General features: G+C 36.3%; 1 long non-coding RNA gene across 1 annotated transcript in view; it reads right to left on the reverse strand.

The window, feature by feature from the left end:
* Nucleotides 1-14830, reverse strand: part of LOC134805835 (uncharacterized) — a 49803-nt gene extending 34973 nt beyond the window's left edge. The window contains exons 1-2 of the long non-coding RNA XR_010146405.1: nt 14791-14830; nt 9652-9678 (exon numbers count right to left, since the gene is read on the reverse strand). This is a non-coding gene — a long non-coding RNA (uncharacterized LOC134805835). The remainder of the gene's footprint in view (nt 1-9651; nt 9679-14790) is intronic.
* Between the last annotated feature and the right edge of the window lie 3203 nt (nt 14831-18033).

Consider the following 18033-nt stretch of genomic DNA (forward strand, 5'->3'; position numbering starts at 1 on the left):
TATTTGACAACAATAAAATAGACTACAAAATGAATATGTTTAACCTGCATCATGTCCTTATACTTCATTATAAAAAAAAACATTTTATTTTTCTTCTCATTATTTTTTATACTATTCGCGGAGGTACACCTACAAAAAAAATATGCATGAGTAGCCACTAATACCCACTATATACACATATAAAAATATTTGCATAAATCTTCGTGCGTCATGTCAAAAAAAAACATTATCGAACAAGGATCTCGGAAACGGCTCTAAACATAAAAAAACTCAAAAATGCGCGTTTTCCCAGAGATAAGACCTAGCTAAATCAATTTATCGCCCCCGAAAACACCCATATAGCAAATTTCATCGAAATCGTTAGAGCCGTTTCCGAGATCCTTGTTCGATAATGTTTTTTTTTTGACATGACGCACGAAGATTTATGCAAATATTTTTATATGTGTATATAGTGGGTATTAGTGGCTACTCATGCATATTTTTTTTGTAGGTGTACCTCCGCGAATATTATAAAAAATAATGAGAAGAAAAATAAAATGTTTTCTTTTTATAATGAAGTATAAGGACATGATGCAGGTTAAACATATTCATTTTGTAGTCTATTTTATTGTTGTCAAATATAATTTTGTTTGGTTAATCTAACTTGAACGGTTTACAAAATATGACACTTTCAATGATACACTGATGATTTTACATTATCCTGAATAACTCGAAACCAAAGAAGATCGAGGACTGATATTAAGCATAGAGAGTTCTTAGGACCTGCCAGTACACCACCTGAAAGAATGACCAAATCCGTCGTTGGGGGCACTTCTTGTTCGCTTAGCCTGCTAGACCCTTAATTCTCACCTTCAGTCATACCTGAGCGTTTCTTTTATGTTTTTCCCTTTTTATATATTGTGACCTTTTTTGCCACTTTTGTGTTATTTCTACTCAGAATCAGTGAGCTCTTTCGATCCTAATGGGATAAAAAAATGTCCCAGAGTTTTTTTCCTATTGTGTTACCATTTCCCCACATACAGAGGCATGGCGGTAACAAAAAGGAAAGTTTGATAAATGTATGGAAATTTTAGGACACTTTTTTTCTCCTATAAGGATGAAAATGGCTCGCGATCCTGACTAGAAATAACACAAAAGTGGCAAAAAAGGTCACAATATATAAAAATGGTAAAAATTAAAAGAAACGCTCACCTAATAAATGTATTAATAGATAATTGAAAATACTTATTATGACATTTTATTATATTGAAAAACTAATCTATGTATATGCGATTATTATAATTTTGGAAATACATAATCTGTTTTTGCCAATGTCAGTGACGCAATTGAGAGTATTGAGGTGTTGTTATATGTACATAATATATTTAGTCGTAACGAACCGGTATCGGTATCTCCGGTGCTTTGGATAGCCTGCCTCCCGCTGTTGTAGGTGATTTAGTGATTTTATGCTAATGCGTGCTGTTGATGAACATAGTTTCTTTTTCGAGTATTCCTACTCGCAGTAGCATGGTCGACTACCGGACGGTCGTTGCTTCCTAGCAACGACCCCTAATCTATCTATCATCTAACCCTTCCGTGTTGTGACTGTCGTAAATAATTATGGACCAACAAGTGTTCACGGTGTCACAGGTATTGCAAACGTGAACTAACAAATATAATATATTATACTTACAAAATTAGGGTTTCGACGTCTTCCGTGCCTGGCTTCTTGATATATCTGAAAACCGCAATTATGTAGTAGATTATTCTATTGCAAAGTCAATATATTCCTTATTCAAGTAGGCCTAGCAACAAGTATGTACTTTTATATTGACAAGTTTTATAAATATCATTCATTTACTTATCATTCTTTTTAGCCCATACAACCATTTCCAGTCGCCGTTACGACGCGGTGTTGACACATCTTGTGTCGACACCGTCTGTTTCGGTCACAATTCCAGTCGCAGAGTCGTCGCCGTGTCGACACAGTTACCAGAAATGGGGAAGAGTCGACACATGACACAAAGTGACATAAAGTGTGGTCGCCGTGTGCACACATTGTTTCGAGTTTGCGACTACTTTATGCCAAAATCATTCGTTCATTCGTTCATTTTGTTCCTGTCAAATGGAAACTGTCAGATGGAAAAATACTTAAATAAAAATAAGTGACATTAATACGCCATCTCTAAAACGGAATACAAGACGTAATTATATATTGTTTGCATTTATATTACAATAGGACTTAAATTATTATGGGGAATTAAACTGCTCGAGTGATTTGATAAACTAAGTGTAATATAATCAACGCGCCACCACATTGTTTTAGTTTAGCCGGAAATGAAATTGTTTACTTCTCAGTGCCTGTGTTCATAACTATATTATTTGAAGCATTTTTAGTACTTCGAAGCGTATACTATACTTAACCCTTTACCTACGGGTGTCAACCAGAGTTGCCAGTAAGGCAACACCGCTGCAGTACGGGTGTCAACTATAGTTGATCGAAGTAATGGTCGTGTTCAACATTTTTTTAAAACAAAACGAGACCTTGTGGCTTGGTAATAGCGGTCACATTATGCACTGTGATTAGTATAGATACAAAGTAAAAAATATCCGAATATTTCGGTAGATGGCTCTGACATAAACATAATTTTAAAATTACCGCTTTTTTGCTGGCAACTGGAGTTGACACCCGTACTGCAGAGGTGCTAATAATTGAATTCAATATGGCGGACAACAGTGTTGTTTTCAAATTTCATCGACTTGTTGTCGATATGAGAGTACGTGGGAGTGTTTGGAGTGTTATTTTTAGTGTTTTTTTACCGTTTTTGGTTAAAATATTGGAATTTAACATGTTATGAAATCATTATTAGGTACTATTGTACCTAATAATAATTTTACCATAATCATAACTTGTTAAATTTCAGTTTTACATTTACTAGGTTATCGGTATATCGACAAATGCGTCGATAGAGGCACATCACTATATTCCATAAGTGGCAAATTGTTTTAGTGCAACGTTTTTTGTGATTGATATTTATGCATTATTTTCATAATTATCATTATTTAAGTGTTTATTTGTGTTAAGTATATTATAAACTAATGTTCTTGAACGTAAACTTGAGAAATCCGCGAGTAGTAACTTAAAAATCTTCAATTTCTTAGTGACTGGTATATTGCTTGATAGCAGAAAAAATAGTGAATATTATTACTCCATGTGATTATTTATTGATTAAACACATTATACTTATTGTGTGTGTGAAGTTTCAAGTGTGTAGCTGTAATACTTCAAAAGTTACAAGTAAGTGAAATTATGCCTAACCGCTGACTCTCGCCAAAACATGCCCGTATTGGGCGGTGACGGAGCGATTTAATAGCCCGTAGGTAAAGGGTTAAATAACAGAAATAACGCTTTACATACTACGAAACTTGTTAATTATGATGTATAAATATGGTTTAAGGCTGAGAAATATTGCAGTCACAAAGTAGTCGCAATGTTTCGACTTTGTGTCGACTCTGTGTTGACACATGACACGCGCTGTCAAAAGTAATAACAAAGTTACTGGTATGTTACTGGATTTGCAAAATGGCTCCTTGTGTTGATTTGTTTTCAGATATTCTCAAAGTGTAAAAATTCCGTGGTCAGAGATGGGCATTAATCGATTAACTGTTTATTCGACTAATTAATGGAATAAAAAAAGTTAATTCTCAAATTTTAATCGCGATTAGTTTAGTCGACCTAACATAGATTGAAATTGAATTAATCTGAATATTAATCGAATAAATTATCGATTAAATCTCGATTAAAAGTTGACAGGGAGCCATTTTTGTACGTAAAAATAATAGAAATGTCTTGCATGCAGATGGTAGCAAAACACTTTGTCATAAAAGTCGAGATGGGTGTCGATATATAGGATTTAGGGAGTGCCGATTTCGAAAATAATGACCATTTTGGAATCCGAAATGGCGGCCATGCACTGTGTCATAAAAGTCGTCATGGATGTCGTTTTATACGTTTTAGGGGGCCCCAATTTTGAAAATGACGACCATTTTGGAATCCAAAATGGCGGCCATGCACTATGCCATAAAAGTCGTCATGGGTGTCGTTTTATAGGTTTTAGGGGACGCAGATTTCGAAAATGATGACCATTTTGGATTCCAAGATGGCGGCCATGCACTATGTCATAAAAGTCGTCATGGATGTCGTTTTATAGGTTTTAGGGGGCCCCGATTTAGAAAATGATGACCATTTTGAAATCCAAAATGGCGGTCATGCACTATGTCATAAAAGTCGTCATGGGTGTCGTTTTATAGGTTTTGGGGGGCGCAGATTTAGAAAATGATGACCATTTTGGATTCCAAAATGGCGGCCATGCACTTTATCATTAAAGTCGTCATGGGTGTCGTTTTATAGGTTTTAGGGGGCGCAGATTTCGAAAATGATGACCATTTTGGATTCCAAGATGGCGGCCATGCACTATGTCATAAAAGTCGTCATGGGTGTCGTTTTATAGGTTTTAGGGGGCGCAGATTTCGAAAATGATGACTATTTTGGATTCCAAGATGGCGGCCATGCACTATGTCATAAAAGTGGTCATGGATGTCGTTTTATAGGTTTTAAGAGGCGCAGATTTCGAAAATGATGACCATTTTGGAATCCAAAATGGCGGCCATGCAGTATGTCATAAAAGTCGTCATGGATGTCGTTTTATTGGTCATGGTCATCAATTTCGAAATCTGCACACCTGTTTCAAATAAGGTATCGGTAGATGCATCCTAGTAAGTCAACAACATCTATATCTACTATCGAAATGTACTTTTGATAGTACTTATGTAGTAGTACGAAATGTAATCTGAAAGGAATCAAGTAATATGTATTCCTGTACCTAATGAAGAATCGTTATTGATTTCTATTACTAGTAATTGTAGTATTCGAAAAATTGATTCCTGATTCCTCAAATGGAATTGTACTTAATAATTCGGTATTGTTAGATTACAAAGTAATCTAGGAATCGGTAATCAGATTACAAAGTAATTTCAAGTAATCGTGGAATCAGGAATCAATTACGAAATGCCCATCTCAGACTAAGTAGCACAGCATTCAATTGATCTGTTTGGCGAACCGCGAGTTCACAGTTCGGGGCGAACTACTATATGTATAGGTTTTAGGGTGTGCAGAATTCGAAAATGATGACCATTTTGGAAACCAAGATGTCTACCGTACACTTTGTCATAAAAGTCGTCATGGATCTCGATTTATAGGTATTAGGGAGTGGAGAATTCGAAAATTATGACCGTTTTTGAATCTAAGATGTCTGCCGTGCACGTTGGTCATGGTCATCATTTTCGAATTCTACTCTTCCTAACACCTATAAATCAACATCCATGACGGGTCATATGACAAAGTGCACGGCAGACATCTTGGAATCCAAAATGGTCATCATTTTCGAATTCTGCACTCCCTTAAACCTGACTTTTATGACAAAGTGCACGGCAGTTATCTTGGATTCCAAACTGGTCATCATTTTCGAAATCGGCACTTCCTAAAACCTATAAAACGATATTCATGACGACTTTTATGACAAAATACGTAGCCGCCATCTTGGATTATAAAATGATCATCGTTTTCGAATTCTGCACTCCTAAAACCTATAAATCGACATCCGTGACGACGCAAGTTATCTTTATTTTCAGATCTAACAAATTGCTACAGAATACAAAGGACAAAAAAGAAGCGAGGAGGTAATGAAACAAGCAAAAATACAGATGATTCCTCGACGCAATTGGGTGATTCTTAAATTGTGTCCAGATTTTTTTTGTCATAAAAGTTTTTAGTTTTCACATATTACTCTCACAAGTTCCGTGACATTTCGACCTTGTAATTTTTTAAGTAAATGTTTTTGTTTATCTATGAGGATCTCACTAGAATAATATAATCAAGGTATGTTTATATTTGATGATTGAAATAGTAACGCAAAAAAATATATATATTTGTTTCTTATATTCCTGCCGATGACTTTTATTTTACCTTTTCCTTCTACACAAGTTTGACCAAGTAATAAGAATTTAGGGCTCTCAATTTTATTTTGACTTCTACAACAGTAAAGCTACGAGGCCATGTTTGGTATCGTTTTCGTATAAATTCGCAGTAGGTACCAAATTTAGTTAAGGTATCACATTGACACCATTCCGAAGTAAAAACATATAAACTTATTAAAATACTTTCTTTTAAACTCCTCTTCACGCTTAAACTGCTGAACAGTTTTAATTTAAATTTGGTACACATATATTTTGAGTCCCGAGACAGGACATAATAAGTTATCTCAAAAATCATCCTTTAAAGGTGTGAAATGAGGTGTAGGTGGGAATTCAGAATTGACTTCTTGAAGTTAATACTGTTTAAGTTTAGGTTTGAAGTCATGTTTTTTTTATCATTTTTAACTAAATCAAAGATGTAGACCATCCCAAATTTCATATAAATCGGTTCAGCGGTTATTGATTTCCCGTACAAATTTCCACGCCACTTTTCACACCTTCAAAAGATGATTTTGGTTATAAGATCTATCCTATGTCTTGTTCCGGGACGCAAACTATTTCTATACCAAATTTCAACGAAATCGGTTCAGCGGTTAAGCGTCAAGAGGAGTTTCAAAAAAACCGGCCAAGTGCGTGTCAGACTCGCGTATTAAGGGTTCCGTACATTAAGTCCGACTCGCGCTTGACTGCACATTTCTAATAGGTTTTCCTGTCATCTATAAGTAAAGAACTATTTTGTGTATTCAGACGGACATACATACAGACGCACGAGTGATCCTATAAGGGTTCCGTTTTTTCCTTTTGAGGTACGGAACCCTAAAAAGATTTTATTTTTATTTTGTGGAATGGTGTCAATGTGATACCTTAAATGGATTCAGCACCCCAGATTTATACGAAAACGATACCAAACACGGCCTAGCACCTTCACTGATATAGAGCCCTAAATAAACTTTCAAGAGCGGATATCTCAAAAACTATTCAACATATCGAAACAATTGACTAAATAAACTTGTAACAAATTAAATTAACTTTCATTTTGTTTAAGTGGCCATGTCGCTGAGATGCATAGTTTCCGAGATATAATCGAAAAACCGGAAAATGGGACCTTCAAAGCCCCCTCTCTCCCCCCCCGCTCAAGGGCTACGGCCGGGGACTTTTGATATGTTCACCTCCTAACTTGTCAAACCGAGTTACGGAGTCAAAAATTGTATTCCGAGCATTTCCCTCTACAACTTTTGGAGCATTCGTTGCCTGACCTAAGTAGCTTATTGCATTTCTTTAAAAACTTTTCTGTAAAAGGTTGACGGGTGTTGGGTGTTTATATGGTTTCGGTCGATTATTATCATTTGCATTGCCCATGATGACTTACTAGAATTACGAGCACACGAGACACTAATAGTAGTTTGACAAACCTTGGTTTTCAAGAGGTATTTTATATTGACATTTGCTGTCACAAATTTGCTGTCAGATTTAGTCGCAAACCGCACGCAAAGTGCACACAAATGTGTCGACACCTTGTTACGGAAAAGTGTAGACACGGTGACGACACTTTGTTTCGAAACAATTCTAGACACATTGTGTGGACTCTGTTACGACACATCTGACATTTAGTTACCACTTTGTGATTCTGCGACTGGAATGGTTATATGGGAGGCTAGGTCATTTATAATATGAACATAAAAGCAAAGTACAAAATCACATAACAAACAATAAAAAAATACATATAAACACATTATAAAAAAACCTAACCTAGGGTGCCGCTGGCAGCGGGGCAAGGCCCAAGCTGCCGGTGGTCAGGGCCGCAGAGTGAGGAACCTACGTACTATACGCGCCGTGTACTCCTTCTGCATCTGAACCTTGATCCAATCACCCAGCGAGAGTCTCTCTAGGTGTTGGTCGCGACTATTCGCTATGAGACCGTTCGCTGACGCGACTATCGGAACAATGATCGTTAAGTCAACATCCCACATGGCAGTAATCTCGTAAGCCAGGTCTAGGTACTTGCTGGACTTGTCCTTCTCTGCTTTCACGAGATGCTCATCATGGGGGATGGTGACGTCGACGAGCACGGTCCGGCACTGTGATCAGTCTATCAGCACGATGTCAGGCTTATTGGCAACAATAGTCCTGTCAGTGATGATAGATTATCGATCCCAATAGAGCGTGGCACTTGTAGCAGGTGAGTACTTGTAGTACGGCACTTCGCGGTCCACAAGGCCATATAGGAGAGCATTATTATTCGTCATGATAACTTCTTCCGCAATTGCACAGGCAAAATCCTCGGTTCTCTTATGCCAAGGATAGGGGCGTGAGGCCCCTGTCTGCTGCCACCACATCACGGTGCATCCCACAGTCGTTGCTGAGGAAATAATTCCTGAGATTGTACACCTCACGGTTGTGGAGATTTTTGGCGTTTAGAAAGCCGCGACCTCCACATTTCCGTGGGATGTACAATCTCATAACAGACGAGCGTGGGTGTAGCATACGGTGTGCGGTGAGCAGCTATCGGACCCTGCGATCCAGGGCATCCAGCTCGGTCTGAATCCACCTTAGTATGCCAAAGGAGTATGTGAGCTATGTGTTATTATGCAAATAATTGATTGTTTATGAATATATTAACCGTCTGGCGCATGAGAGAAAGCCAGCAATGAATGTAGGTACCTACCTATACAGGCTGAATTGCGAGGAATCTTTCAGGGCGAGAGTCTGAGTCCCCTGTGGTTCTACCTACTCGTAGCCTTGAATCCCCTAGCACCATGCTGAAGGATTTGGGACTAGGTTGCCGGCTTCGGAGACAGGGTGAAGTCATTTCTCACCTTCTGTACATGGATGACCTCAAATTATTTGCACCAAATAGCCAAGACTTGTTGGGAGATTATTCATCAGCAGTTTGCTCTCCTATATGGCCTTGTGGACCGCGAAGTGCCGTACTACAAGTACTCACCTGCTACAAGTGCCACGCTCTATTGGGATCGATAATCTATCATCACTGACAGGACATGTCAGTGTCAGCGAACGGTCTCATAGCGAAGAGTCTCGACCAACACCTAGAGAGACTCTCGCTGGGTGGTTGGATCAAGGGTCAGATGCAGAAGGCGGTAATTTTGGACACGGCGCGTATAGTACGTCGGTTCCTCACTCTGCGGCCCTGACCACCGGCAGCTTGGGCCCTGCCCCGCTGCCGGCGGCACATTAGGTTAGATTTTTATATTTTTTGTAATGTTTTATAAGTGTTTTTATACTTTACTTTTATACTCGCGCTGTAAAATCTTAACCTAAGACCCTAATTGAATAAAGGAAATAAATGATTATGAAGATTAAAAATAAAATAAAACCTATGTTTAAAAAGTATAATATTAAATAAGTCAGATCAGATATCAGATTATATACTGTATAGTTACTCGTAACTATGGTTTATAAAATTGATGCGTGTTCTTCTTCGAAGAGAGGACGAAGGCAGTAAATACGAAGTTATTTCACCGCTAAAAATAATTTAAACCGTTACCTACATGTATTATAAGGTAATAAAATGCTCGACTCACCCGATGGATATTGGTTATTGTCATCGATTAAATTATGATTCTCATGATTGGTGTTTTTTCCTCTTTTTAACAATTAAAGAAATGTATATATTCTCACCGTCGTCAGCGTCTTGAGCAAAGCAGGCTGAAATCACGGTAGAAATAATAAATCAAATGAATTGCAAGCGGACCTGAAACGGAGAGAGAGAAAGAGAGAGACACATATTATTTTATTTGTGAAACACAGGTAGGTACATGACTGTTTGATTTTATATAGTATTCATAGTCTCACAATCCTCTGCCAAGAGAGGCGTACACATAATGTTTTTTTACTACTAATCATGTAAAACTTTTAAAATACAAAATATGTATGCATGTATATACTCGTATATACAGTGTGGAAAGATAAGTCGGGCCCTGGAGGGAAACTACCTTAAATCCTTAAGCTGGCTCATTTTACTTAAAGGAGACATTCCTTTATTTTTAAAAAGAAACAAAACTGCATTCATTTAAGGTAGTTTCCCTCCATGACCTGACTTATCTTTCCACACTGTATATACTTTATTGTACTTACATAGAAATAAAAACACGAGAAACATAGTTACAGAGTGAAATAATACAACAAAGGCGAACTTATCCCTGTATGGGATCTCATCTAGTTAACCTTTGAGGAAATGAGAAGGACAGAAGTAACGATCGTTAATGACAAACAAAAGCAAAAGTATACAATCACTAAAATTAATGAAATGCAAGTTTTGAATACACATTACTACACATATATATAAATAGAAATATAATAATACAAGAATGTATTTTATTTATTTCTTTTTGACACGAATAAACGCACTCTATTCTATTCTATCCTATATAAATATAACATACATAAAAATAAATAAACACTCAATATATAATATAAATAAATAGATATGAATTCGAACCAGAAAAGTAAAGGAAATTAAAGAAGTAGGTACTTAATCGAGAAAAACAGAATGATCTAAGTATCAAAAAGCCACAATTTCCTAAGCCTCTCCTTAAGTCATGCTACAGATTGGGATTGCCTCACGGACACCGGAATCTCATTCCATAACTTAGCGGCGTGGACAGTAAAGGATTTTTTGTATGTGCGCGTCTTATTGGATGGAATTGCGAGTGAAAGATTGGCGCTTGATCGAAGACGGTGAGCACTGCCAGCAGCTAAGAAACTAAATCTTTCGGAGAGGCAAGGTGGCGCAGCAGGATTGAATAGAACAATGCAAAAAGCAATGACAGGACATGCACATCTATACGCATATGCATAAGGTCCGGTGGAGTAAGAGGAACTATGGGGGAAGGTGGACACTTGTAGGGATAATAAACAGTTAGAGATACCTACTTAAAGATATTAAAAACTAAATTAAATGATAATACTAAAAATAAAACTAATTCATAAATAAAATTCAATTAGAACTTTGAAAAATTTGGGGCATCAACAACAATACAAACAAAATATGCTAAGTTTAAAACGCTTAAAAGTATCATTTTGTAATTAGCATGTACACAGTACACCGAGAAGTTCCGAGTCGAGACATAGAGAAGGCGACGCTCGGGATCGCCCTACGAGACCGGAAACGATTGGATCCGAAGCAAGACAACAAGATACAAACATCAAAAAATCGGTATCGATCTTCTGCCTGATTTTCTGACTGACTCACGTACGTACGTACGTACTTACTGACTTATCATCAAAAACCTAACCCACTTCCAGATGACCTAGCAAGTAGAAATTTGGCATCCAGCTTGTTAATTGTGTGGTTACGAAACTGAGATAAAGAAACAGTGTATATTTTACGATTTGTAAAATTGACCAAAAAACTGTTTGTGTTTACATACTAAGCGCCCAGCGATTTTGTAATTGCAAAAATAAATTTTAAGTTCGAAATCAACTATGACGAATACTAATAATTTCCGTACAAAAAGTAATGATATCCCATCAAAAACATAAATGTGAAATGAGAGCCAGGTTCAATATTAAGGGCCAGTTGCACCAACCACATTTGACAGACTGATCAACGTCAGCCGGCGCGCCCCGGCGCTTTACTATGAAACTTTCCATAGATAAAAATTTAGCGAACTCTTTAACGATACAAACAGTTTGGTGCAACCGACCCTAAGAATATTAGTCGTTGTTGACTTCGCCGCGCCGGAAAAAGAATTGAGATCTATATGGGTGGCAAGTTCTAGTTCGCTTGGGGTGTAATTAAAGTTCAGGATTTGTCTTGGCTAGTTTTTATACCAAAAAAACCGGCCAAGTGGGAGTCGGATTCGCCCATGAAGGGTTCCGTAGCAGCAAGTAACATAATATAAAAGTTCTTGTAGTTCGTTGTAACTTTGATCGACGTTTTAATAATAGTGTATTTTTAACCGACTTCCATTTCATAGAAGGAGGAGGTTCTGTATTCGGTTGTGGCTATGTTTTTTTTTTTTTTATGTATGTTCATCGATTACTCCGAGACCCGTGGGCCGATTTGAGTAATTCTTTTTTTGTTCGAAAGGAGGTACTTCCAGGTGGTCCCACATTAATCTGGTGCTGTTCTGATGATGGGATCCATGAGGAATTGAGGGAACTCCTCAATTTTTAAATGCACATGTAGGGTGATTTGGGTGTTTTCTTAAGCAACTCGAGCATTTTCTTTCGAAAACCACCAATTTGATGAAGTGGACCTGATGATGATGATTGTTGATGATAAATGATGATGATTTTATAAGTGTAGATTACTCCGGAACCCGTGGTCCGATTTGAGTATATATTTTTTTGTTTGAACGAAGTTACCTCCAAGGTGTTCCCATAATATTGTTGGTTATAATCTGGTGACGGAATTCATAAGGAAATGAGGGAACTCCTAAATTTTTAAAGGTACGAGTATGGCGACATCGTTGTTTTTTATAGTAACTCAAACATTTCCTCCCGTTAATAACCCATTTGATGAAGTACAACTGTAGCCTTACCACGAGTTTGACACTACATCTTCGCTATTGTCTTCGTAACTTACTTTCTATACATCTCGGTCGCACTAATAGGATGCCAGTACGAGCGAGACGCATAGAAAGTAAGTTACGCACTCGCTAAGCTAATATGTCAGTGTTAGATTTATGGTAAGGCTACTGAGGAGTCGGGAAATGGCGGTTGAAGGGTTGGTGGTTCAGGCTTCAGGGTCGAGGGGTTCCGTGATCAGGGGTTGATGTGCTGTGAGGTTGAGTGATCTGGGGGTTGAGGGATTGGGTCAGTGGCGGGGCGGAGGATGGATTTTGTGTTTGTGCACTGTAGTGACAGGAATGATTACGAATTTAGTGATACGCATCATTATTATTTTCATTCATGCGTCACACGTCACTCATAAGCTGTTAACAATGCCTTACAATTAAAAATGGAGAAATAAAAACTTTTACAAAAAAAAAGAAAACCGACTTCAAAAAGGATAAAATAAAATATAATCCGTTTTTAAGTATATGCGTTACTAACTGATATGTTTGAAGTCGGTGCCAAGACAAATAGTAACAATACCGGTCAAAAATAATCAGCTTTATGTCTATAAATCACATTACAACTGTACTAATAGGTATTATAATAGTGAAAGTAATTCTGTCTGTCTCTTTGTCACCTTTTCAGCTAAACAACTGCCATGTAAACTGGTGAAATTTGCCATGCAGGTAAAAAGTTAAAGCCCTGTAGATGGTTCTTGAATTGTTTTATATTTTGAAATCAAGTTCTCTGGATAAGAGGCGGGAAATAACTCATTCCCAATCCCACACCTGAGTACTATGGACAGTTTGAAAATTAGTAAAAATTGCTGTTTAAAAAACATATCGGCAATCGCATTGGTTTTATACTAGTACCGACAAACATGGTACGGACTGCGCCAAGGTGGATTGACAGTGGGTTCTTAGGTATCTACAGAAAGTATGATAATTGCTGTCGTGTAAGGCAATCCTTGTTATGGCAAACATTGTTACCGGATCGCCCTAAAATCATGGTATGTTTCAAATTTGGCTTGGCACCGACTTCAAACATATCAGTTAGTAACGCATATACTTAAAAACGGATTATATTTTATTTTATCCTTTTTGAAGTCAGTTTTCTTTTTTTTTGTAAAAGTTTTTATTTTTAAATTAAGTTATTGCATATTTAAAAAATCTACTGACTAGATCTTGTTCAAACCAATTTTCGGTGGAAGTTTCATATATTTTTTTTACTTTTATCATTTTCTTATTTTAGAAGTTAGGTACAGGGGGGAATACACACATTTTACCACTTTGGAAGTGTCTCTCGCGCAAACTATTCAGTTTAGAAAAAAAAAATTAGAAACCTCAATATCATTTTTGAAGACCTATCCATAGATACCCCATACGTATGGGTTTGATGAAAAAAAATGTTTGAGTTTCAGTTCTAAGTATGGGGAACCCCCAAAATTTATTGTTTTTTTTTTTTCTATTTTTGTGTGAAAATCTTAATGCGGTTCGCAGAATACATCTACTTACCAAGCTTCAACAGTATAGTTCTTATAGTTTCGGAAAAAAGTGGCTGTGACATACGGACGGACAGGCAGACAGGCAGACATGACGAATCCATAAGGGTTCCGTTTTTTGCCATTTGGCTACGGAACCCTAAAAATTTAAAGAAAGTAACATAGGAGAAATAATATAGCGTGTACCTACGTAAAAACTAGACACGGGCAACAGCTAATAGCCCGCGGATTCGTATGCGGGGATTTGTTGCCACCAACATGTGGTTATACAATAGGTATTCTACATGAGCATAGAACATTATGCAGCAATAACGACGATTAATCAGTTTCACCACACCAGCTGGTAAAGGCTCTCTTGATTGTTCAAAAACTGATAAGAAAGTTTCATCCACATGTGAGGCAAAGTAATCAAATGCAAATGTTGAGTTGGTTTCTTATGTTTTCTGGTAGCTTTGATTTTGTTTGATATTTTACAGCTAGAATTATCCTTGTGTTGGTGTGGCGAAAAATTTTGTGTCTCACTCGGTGGCAAAATTTGTTTAACCCTCGTGCCTTGAAACCCTCGCATCGCTCAAAATTCCATTTTTCCAACCACTCGCTAATTCATTTATTTTTAATCTAATAAGTAATATGCCTTAATACAAAGATTCAAGTCCCGCACTCACAAAAATTTCAACCTCTTTTTCACCACTTTGGGGGATGAATTTTCAATAACCCTGAATACATATTATGTATATAGATGTATGTATACTTACAAAATTAGAGTTTTGACGTCTTCCGTGCCTGGCATGTTGAATCTGAAAAGCGTAATGAGTATTATGTACTTAATTATAATCTGGTTCAAAGTCAATATAACCTATTATATTCTGATTATATTCCTTTCAAGTAGTCAGCAGCAAGTATGCACTTTTAAATTATCAAGTTTTATAATTATCATCTTGAATATATCAGAGCACGTTATTGATGCAGTTAATTAATAAATAATAATAGTAAAAAGCATTATTTATTCTATAAAAAATAATAAGTTACAATTAAGACAATTTAAAAAATCATTAACATAAGATAAATATTAGTAGATTTGAATGTCGTGCAGAAGTTGAATTTAAACAATAGATTTTTGTTTATTTTGTTTATTGTTTATTAAGAAACAAACGGTTGTATACATTTACAGTTAAACAGAAAGATATGATAATATACTTAAACCTACAGTTTCCTCAATTAAAAATACGACAGCTAATTACAGTTATAATTACTTTAAACAAAAATATCTGAGCTATAGCTAATTTTATTTATCAGGGTACAGTCGAAGTCGCGAAAATTACATTATTATTAGTGTTTTATTCATTAATTCCTTCACTGTACCAACTTCAACTTATATATATATATATATATATATATATATATATACATATATATAATGTGTATACAAAATAAAGTAGTTGTAATATACTTGCACACTCACATATAGGTACCTATATAATATATGTTTATTTATTAGATGCAATTAAAGGGGAATGATCCTAATTATTATTTGAATGCTTTCCTAACATATATCGAGCAATTGAATATATCGACTTCAGACAGTTTTGAATTATTATTAAATAACCTACAAGCACGCCTAATATAATTATTACGTGCATAACAAGTTCTAGTTTTAGGTATTCCGAATAGCTCCTTTTTGCGACACATACGTTGCCTGCTGCGAGGGACTTTGAAGAAAATCTCTTGAAGTAGCGAGGGAACATCTAGATGTGAGTGAATTATTTTGTAAAGAACAACAGCATCGGTACAATCACGTCGATCACTTAGTTTCTGCATATTATGATAATTTAGGGATCGTCATAATTTACATAGGTGTGGCCAGTTCTGAAATCTAGTGATTTAATAAATTTTTTCTGTAACCTCTCAATTCTATCTGTGTGGATAGCATAGTAAGGTTTCCATACTGCGCACGCAAATTCAAGATGGCTCCTAACAAAGCTATTGAAAAGAATTTTGTAGGTCGAAGCATTCCGAAATGGCTTCCCTACGCGTAAAATAAAACCTAGCTGCTTATAGCATTTTTGTAAAATAGTATCGATGTGCGGAGTGAATGTCATTCCGGAATCCATGACGACACCTAAATCTCGAATCTGCGACACTCTATGCAGATTTCGATTTGATAATGTATAATTAAAATCTAAATTAATCTTTTTTTTGAAAAAGTAATTACAAAAAATTTATCATAATTTAGAAAAAGCTTATTTTCTTTACAATATCTCTCTACGTTAACTAAATCTTCCTGTAATAGTTTGCAATCTTCTCTATTTTTAATAATTCTGAATAATTTGGTGTCATCTGCATAGAGTAATATATTTGAATGCTTTACATATTCCGAGATGTCATTAATATACAAGGTAAATAGCAATGGGCCCAGATGCGACCCTTGAGGTACTCCAGAAGTTATATACTTTGTTTGTGATGTAAACCCAGATAGAACGACAGCCTGGCACCTATTTTCAACATAAGATTTTATCCATCTAAAGAGATTTCCGTGTATACCGAGATGCCAAAGCTTGAGTAAGAGTGTGCTGTGACAAATCTTGTCAAAGGCCTTGGCAAAATCGGTATAGACGGCGTCGACACTACACCTTTCGTCCATGGCATTTAAAATTTCATTTGTGAAAGTAATTAAATTGCTATCTACGGAACGTCCCTTGTAAAAACCATGTTGGTGGTGGCTTATATGGAGACGAGCAGCACTAAAAAGCTGATGAGTGACAATCTTTTCGAGGATTTTGCCAAATTGGCATAATTTAGATATTGGACGATATTTTTCAATGTCAGTAGAAACGGGACTTTTTGGTATTGGAATCACCCATGCCTGTTTCCAAATTTTGGGAACACAGGCCTCGTCTATGGATTTGGAAAATAGTATTGTGATAGGTTCAGCTAGTGCCGAAGAGCAATTTTTAATTAAAAGGGGGTGTATCCCATCCGGGCCAGCGCCCTTGTTGACATTTGTTGTGTTTAAGTGCCTTAAGACAATATTGCGGTTAATTTCAATGGAGTTTAAATCTATTGGGGGATTGCAGGGTGGATTTAAACTAGACATGTCAAAAACATTTGATGTAGGGTTTTCAAAAACTGAATGAAAATAATTATTAAATAAATCACAAATGTTTTGTACGTCGGAGGCGACAGACCCTTTGTAATGCATTAACTGTGGGAGCTTATCCTTTTTAAATATAGATTTTATATAGGTCCAGAAAAAATTAGGATGTGTTTTGATTTTTTGTTCCGAAAAAGATATATAATTTTTGTAGCACTCCATTTCAATTTTTTCTGCTCGTTTACGTAAAATTTTGAAACTATTATAGTCAAGAGGATTCCCATACAGTTTCCATAATTTGTGGTACTTGCGCTTTTCCTTCAGCACTTTACGAAGACATCGACTATGCCAGGGTGGTACAGAGGTTGACGAACGCAAAACGCGACGTGGTACGTATTTATGAATTAAACTACGTAATAAATTATAAAACTTCGTGGTACAGTCTTCCATATGAATACCTTTAAAGAAAATATGCCAGTCTATTTTTGATAGTTCTACATTAATACTTTTATAGTCAGCGGCGTGAAAGTTATAAACAAAATTAGGCGGTAGCTTAAGACCGGGCGTATAATTAAATTGTAATTTAAATGTTAGCGATTTATGATGAGAATCTTCATATACAAGGGGTTGTTCAGCCACTTCCAAACTGCAATCGCAATTGCAAAATATTAAATCTAAAATTCGATTATTACTATTTGGGAAACAACTAAATTGATTCAAAGATGTAAATGATATAAACTCTTGCAATAAGTGTATTAAATAGCTACCACTCGACAATAATTGCATTCCGGGCGCGGATGGATGAGGTATCCAATGTGCTTCAGGTATATTAAAATCACCAGTGATTAGAAATAGATCATCGGGGCGTTCGATTACGATTTGACCACAGATGTCGACAAATGACTTT

This window comes from Cydia splendana, unplaced genomic scaffold (genome assembly GCF_910591565.1).
Source record: "Cydia splendana unplaced genomic scaffold, ilCydSple1.2 scaffold_68_ctg1, whole genome shotgun sequence".
Lineage (NCBI taxonomy): Eukaryota > Metazoa > Arthropoda > Insecta > Lepidoptera > Tortricidae > Cydia > Cydia splendana.